Source organism: Electrona antarctica, assembly GCF_951216825.1.
Source record: "Electrona antarctica genome assembly, chromosome: 24".
In the NCBI taxonomy this organism is placed as follows: domain Eukaryota; kingdom Metazoa; phylum Chordata; class Actinopteri; order Myctophiformes; family Myctophidae; genus Electrona; species Electrona antarctica.
In genome coordinates this window covers 14,167,585-14,175,386 of record NC_136803.1, presented here as the reverse complement: position 1 = coordinate 14,175,386, position 7,802 = coordinate 14,167,585, and positions in this window count along the sequence as shown.

Sequence of the window (7,802 nt, the reverse complement as noted above, 5' to 3'; positions counted from 1 at the left end):
ATCAGAAACTTATCAAAGAGCTGGTTCAGTTGGTCCATGATGGTGGCCTCTTTCTGCTGCATGAAGTCAGCATGGCCCTTGGTGACACCCGCAGGCATCTGTTTGATATGTTTCGATGTCTTTCTAAGTTTCTCATGTGACTGGCAATCTTGGCTCTGCCTGGGAGGTGATGAAAAATATGTTTGGTCTGCAGGGGAGAAAAATAATTTAGTTTTTTGTTTCTCTGGCAAACAATGGGCCCAAAAGCTCAATTTGTTTTTACCTCAAATAAGGTGTTCATGATTTAATAAATCTAACAAACTAAGGTTTATTATTATTATTGTTTTGGCCTTTGTGCCTGATAGTTACAGTGAAGACAGACAGGAAAGAGGGAGGGAGAGAATCAGAGAGACATGCAGCAAAGGTTGTCATGAACGCATGTGCCTGGACCAGTAGGCCAGTGGCCGCCCCTAAGGGTTAGTTTTTATTCACCCCTTACATTTGAAACAAACTGGGATTAACACATTTAAGGCCTAGAACACCTATATATTGTTATCTTTATTGCTATAACAGTACATACTAAGCAACATTATTATTTTTTTTAAACAGGCGTTGACACTAAAGGGTTGGCCAGGTGGAGTCCGACCGGCCAATTGCTCGTTTGAGAGGGGACACAACCATCTATAAACACAACACAATATATCTGTCTAGACACCTGAATGTGGCCAGAGCGCTCTGTCTTCTGGTTTGTCGAATGTAAAATAACAGCACTGTTTTTAACAATAATGTGCTGTTTTCACTGTTGCTACACAATACAAATATAAAATAACAAGTGTGAACCCATTGTCTATTCATAGCTATTTCGGTATTTGGCATACAAAAAAATGGGGGTATGACATTTTTTATTGCACAACCCCAGAAAGTAAAAAAAAAAAAAGAACAGTAATTAAAAATGTAGGCCTATCATTTTATTAGAAAGGATTTCCTTTTCGGGCAAGTGGGCAAGACCTGTGGGCAAGTTGAACATGACCTGTACTTTTGCCCGATGGGCAAGTGCCACTATAGTGTCAACCCCAGTTCAGATCAGTTTATTTATTTCAAGCTCTTTTGGACAACAATGTTTTTTGATTGATTGATATGTTTATTGCCAATGTTTACATGTACAGAAAATACACATAATTATACAGAACCATCAAAAGGATAAATGCAAGAAAGCCAAAGGCTTATTTCCATTGCAGTCCGTTAAAATAAAAAACAGCAATAAATGAGTGTGCGTGTATGAGTGTGTCTGTGTGTTTTAGGAATGAGTTAAATTAAATAATAATTATTATTTTCCTGTGTGTGTGTGTGTGTGTGTGTGTGTGCATGTGTGTGTGTGTGTGTGTGCATACGTGTATCCGTGCGTGTACCTGTATATGTGCGCACAAGAGACATGGTTACATAACACATGCAGGATATGCAATAGGAAAATTAATTAATTCATTTAAATTTAAAGTAAAGTAAAGATAAAAATCATTTACAATTAAAAAAGGACTGGGGCAACTGAACGTATATAGTTTGTGCATCAGTGCAATTTGAGCAAGACATAATAACTAAAAAAGAACAAAGAAAAAGGAAAGTCCAAGGCACAAGTTGTCAAGTCCATTTGACATGATAAAGAAGGTTCAAGGTTTTTATTAGTGTCCCAGAAGGGCAATTGTGTTTACAGTAACAGTAGTGGTTTCCGACATACAAATACACATACAAAACAATACAGGACAACAACAGACAAGAGACACCATAGCATAGAGTCCAAGAGAGTCCAAGATGCTGGAAAAGGGGACAGGGAGAATGCTTATCGAGCCCTACCCCTATCTTAGATATTATCAGAGTAGTACAAGGCCCAAGGTTTCTTTATTGTTACATATTGAGTACAATTATTTTGTTCTGGTTTTTCATACATTGTAGCAGCTATAATAATAATTTAAAGCGGTATAATCACAGTGACAAAACAAAGACATTAAGCGCAATTTACGCCCTGTGAACTTGCATGCATGCTGCCTTGCATGAAACCTTCCTTGTAGAAATGTTCTATGTGCAAAACCTTTCAGGAAATGGGAAATGGATCCAATGCAGTTATTATTTTTGACACAAGCTCATGGTGAGATATTGTCACTGTATTCAGAATCAGAATACAACAGCATTACAACAACAGTAGTAGACCCACTTCAAATAGCAGAATCAAAGTTAATACTTTGCATCGGTTAAATATGTATAAAACCTATATACAGGCAAAAACAACTTGCACACCTTTTCTCAGTTTACCATTATTTTTATTTATTTTAATCACACCCTTGTGAAGCGAGGGGCGCTCTTATCATCATACCGGTCCGGCACGTCATCATACATCATCTCATTCTGGCCAATCACAATTTGTGTCCTCACTGTTTGTGTTTACACAAACACTCACAGCTGGACACAGCCCCTCAAAAACATGAAACATACAAATCTAAAACACATATATAGTTGAAACAATGATCTGCATCGCCCTACATCATATGATGAAGTAGGGCATTTATTTACAAAAAATAAAAAAAGAGGTTTCACGATGCTGCGTGTGTGTGTGTGTATGATTCCCCGACCCTTGCCCACAGTAACAGTGATTTCCTGTTGGCAGTCATGGGAACAACAGGATGAATCCTTGTTACTGATGGCAGGGGGGGTCAGAATCAACTCTCTGGCCAATCAGAATTCGTCGTCAAAAACCCAATGGACTTTCGCAGGTCCAGAGGCGTAGCAGGCTCGTTAAGGATTTGGCCAATCAGCCTAGAGAACTTCTACCTGTGGAAACAGAGGCAGAGAGTTTGAAATCCAAGCAACATTTTCAATTCAGGAAATGTTTAATTAGCAGAAATGAACACAAACATTATTACCAAGGCATCTAAACGTTACAGCACATGCCTGTCAAAAATGTTTTGCTCACAATTGTGTACTATTTTATATCCTGTCATTTACTTTTTTCTTCAACACGCAACATGATCATGCAAACATTCAATTTGGATTTGGGTTTGACGGAGACACTGAATTGATTTGAGTGCATGTCATAATAGGTGAACCAAAGAGATTTGGTGTAGCGGGGGGGAAATAAGAATGACTCAGTCATAACTGCCAGGTGCAGAAAGCTCTCGTTTATGCACATCTACAGTATAATCAGTGTGTGTGCTGCAGCCGCTGTATGGCTCACGGCTTTACGTTGCAGCGGTCAGAGTATGGGTTTTATGCCGTTCAGACTATGGGTTTTATGGATAAGTCTCCCATTGGCTTAGAGGCAGCCTAGAGACAAGGCAGCCAATCATGAAGGTACTAGAGGTAGTAGTAGCAAATGTAGTCCAGGCACTTTTCAAGCACCTGGCAAAAAGGAGGGGACCAATTATAGAACACTGAGGGGTTCCCGGGAAACAACGTATAGGGTTTAAGTGTGTTAACTGATCACAGGCAATTCTACCACCAAGACCTTTGTAGATAGAGATTATGCCCTTAAAAAAGATAAGATAATATACTTTATTGACTCCAGGGGGAGGGAAAGCCTTGATTCAGAAGTCAGGAATAGGTTATAGATAGATAGTGCTGTTGTACCAACACAAAACAATTCTAATCGCATTCAGTTTCGACTCTTACGTCACAAAATCGTACGGTTAATAGAACCCTGAGAGTGACCCTTACAGGTACATTTTTACACTCAGGGGTGAAATGAATACTGCACTTTGCAGTGTTATAAGCGTCGCTCAGCCTACACTTCATTAGTACGACTACTACGACACACATATACAGTGACACTGGCTTTCACCAGCTACAGTACACTCCACTCTTTTCAATCAGCTGCATTGATCTGCCCACTGGCATCAAGGACTGTAGGGTACACACGCACGTATGCACACACACGTATGCACACACACACACACACACACACACACACACACACACACACAAAGTACATGCACAGGAATGCATGCAACACACAGGCGAAAAGAGCTGAAAAAAAGGACAAGAAACCTAATCCATCTATCACCTTGGTGTCCTGTGCGTGTGTGTGTGTGTGTGTGTGTGTGTGTGTGTGTGTGTGTGTGTGTGTGTGTGTGTGTGTGTGTGTGTGACCTGTGAATGTGTGTGTGACCTTAGAGTTGTTGAGCCCCCCCCCCATCCTCCCCCTCCTCCCCCCAGTGACCGTTTGTGTTGAGGGAAGGGAAACTTAAATCAGCAATTAAGGTAAATTATTAACGAGGCTAACAATGTATTATTAATGAGACAGGGGGGTCTAATTGCCCTCTGCTTAAGACACACGCAGATAACACCTGCAAGAGTTAAACACAGAGGCAGAGAGAGGAAGAGAGAGTTGGGGGGGGGGGGGGCAGGTAAAATGAGGGAGGCTGTAAAGAGGGAAAGGGGGAGAAGGAAAGAGAGGAGATGTGTGCTGAGGCTTGTCATGATTACAAATTTAAGTCTTTCCAAAAAATAGCGGAAAAAGTTGTTCTATAAAGCTTACATCACAATTCACAATTCACGTGTTGTAACTTGTAAGCTTGTAGATCTGCTAAAAAAATGCATGGACATTTTTCAACATGGAAACGATTTACAATTATGCAAAAATAATTGCGATTATCTGAAATAATTGCGATTAGGCGATTTATGTAATAATTGTGACAGGCCTAGCTGAGGCGACAGAGGGGAGCCGCCGGGGAAATGCAACAGCAAGGAAAAGACCACATGTATACAATATGATGTCTACTGGAGTGGTTCTCAAACCTTTTCATGTCAAGGACCCCCAAATTAGATATTGTTGCTAATATTTTCAAAAATAGCAGAAGTACAGGGTTGCAACGAGGCACAAAGTGACTGACGTGCTGTGAGCTTAAGTTGTGCATCTGCTATTTTTATAATAGCCAGGACATAAATGGATAAAGTGATTAAAATGATTGTGCATTGTGAGCTTCGGCTATTTTCAAATGGCCGAACTATATACAGGGCTGAAGTGGTTAATGTATGTTTTGTAATAATATAATCAAAATCCACAAAGTAACTATTAAGTATTAACTAAAGTTTTCAAATAAATGTAGTGTAGAGTAAATTTGCCTCCGGGATGTAGTGGAGTAGAATACTCAAGTAAAGTTCAAATACCTCAACATTGTACTTGAGTAGGCTACAGTACTTGAATAAATGTACTAGTCTCGCATTGCCAGACTCTCGCAATTTTCAAATGCTTCCGTCATACAGTCTGGAGAACGGAAGCTTGCACCTAAGCATTATATACCGGTAGCTTGTTTGCTTAGAAGCTATTTCAAAATATATTTTCGTGAACGGAAATGCCAGCTTCCTTACTCAGATTCCAGGAGGTGTAGTTCCAGACTCTATATAGCATTCAGAGATTGTGGAATAGTTGTCTGGCTACGCAAGACTAAAGGAGAACTCCTAGTGCTATCACCTACTGATCACCTGCCTCACTTACACCCTACAGTATAAATAGCAACAACAAAAAGGTAAAAAAAAAAAAGAGGAAAGAAATTCAAAATATGAAAGATAATTAATATTAAATAATAAGCTGCCCAAAATTGGTTAAAGGGATATATTTCACTCTCAATTCAGGATTTAGATATTAGATATTCATTTTAGCTGCCCCGCCCCCTTGCTATACAAACCCATCGTAACTTCAAACTCCATTTTAACCATGATAGATTCATCGAAAATACCCAACTTTTTGGTGACTGATACTGCCCTCCTAATACGTGAGGGGGCAGTGGTTTTTCATTTACTGTTTTCATTTATTTTTAATAATTCTTTTTGGAGAAGAATGAGGACTCCTGGAGGACGGAGGAGACTAAATAATTCCAAAAATATATTACAAAATAAAAAAACACGGCCCCCTCATGTATTAGAAGTACAGTATCAGTTACCAGAAAAAAGACAGTTGTTTTCAATGAATCTATGGTGCTTAAAATGGAGTTTGAAGTTACAATGGGTTTGTATAGGAAGGGGACAGGGCAGTAAATTAATATCAAATATCAAAATACTGAATCGAGCAACTTAAAAACTGTCTGGGGTGTTTACGTAAGCCTGAGTAGACAATGACATGACCAAAAGTTATTTTGAAAGTGAAATATCCCTTTAAGCGCAATTCCCACCAGGCACGATAACTATAAAGATAACTAAGTATATTGTTCACATTCATTGTATGTATTTTTATAGTCTGTGTGAACAAGGCCATCCACTTGACTTGGTTAACTCGTTTTTTAAAACTATATTTTTATAGTTATAGTATACTTTAATATAAATACATATTTGTTTATGAAACCTTTGGCCCTGACCTTCTCTCTCCCCCCCCCCTCTCTCTCTCTCTCTCTCTCTGTCTCATTTTCTAACTCCCGTTCTTTCCTCTGTCTCGCGCTCTCCTCACTTAGTGTGTATCGAATTGCACGGACACACAGGCTCGTTAATTGCAGAGTGATTACCGTGTGTGTGTGCGTGTGTGCGTGTGTGTGTGTGTGTGTGTGTGTGTGTGTGTGTGTGTGTGTGTGTGTGTGATACAGCTAGAGCAGTACTGTAGTGTACAGTTGGGCCTTTTAACACAGTGTCTATTGGATTGAGATCGTGTTGAGTGCATTAACACCTGGTAACATTTCTGCACAGCCAAACACAACACTCTGTCAGAGGTAGAGTCTGTCTCTCTGTCTGTCTGTAAGACACTACAGACTGACAGCTTGATTGACTGGCTGTTTCTGGGCTAGCAACTAAATAACTGCTGGCCTGTGTCTCTGAGCTAGATTCCTGTTTGGTCTCTCAAAATCCCATCCTTCCTATTGGCTGTCAGTGGTGTGAGTGAGCTGAAAGTCCCGCCTGAATTCTACAGTTCAAACTCACAGTTTATTGTTAGCTTGTATTATTAATTTATATATTATTATGTGGGGTTTTTTGTCAGTTAAAATACTTTTTGAGTTATTAACACAGAGGTTAGAGAGATGGGGTTTGACATTTGACATGGATGTCAAACTTTTCACACTTGTACAGAACAAAATGGAAAATAGGCTTGTTAATCGTACTAATGTCGTAATTGAAAATAGGCTTGTTAGTCGTACTAATGTCGTAATTGAAAATAGGCGTGTTAATCGCACTAATGTCCTAATTGCAAAGCAATTCATTTCCTGGTAGGACAGAGTACCAGGTGGACCCACGGTTTTGATATATTAAATATACCAATACGGTTTATTTATGGGATTGTTACATATGTACAATTCCATAGACAAATGAACACAGGTTCTACTGTGACACCTTTCACTGTATACTATGTAATTGAAGAAAGAAAGTGTCATAAACCTTTGAAATATTTAGTAATAAATGGTTTCAGTGATGAAGCTGCTCACCTTTGATTCCAGGTGCTTCCAGTTTAGTGGTTTGTTGAAATTGTAGCCTGGTCTCCGGCATGCTGGGTGGTCCGCGGTGTCCGCCGTGGCAGACGCATGTGGCGTCGTGCGCGTGTCTCGGGCAGGTCTTGTAAACCGTGCAGAGCCACGACCTCTGGACCTGAGGGGAAACTCTGGACCCAGGAGGAAAGATCCATCCTAATCTTTATGGTTTTACCATGGGTGACGAGAGGAACACGGCACAGAACAGCCAGATACTGCAGAGATAGGAGGAGTGCACAGCACTGTATGATAATAATACCCAGTGGTAATTTAACTCTGAGCGCCTGCAGTTGGAACCAAAGGCATTTGCACACTCTCTGAGTTATGAATTGATATATATATAATGATAAATGAATACTGAGTGAGAATCTTACTCACTGTGTCACAACA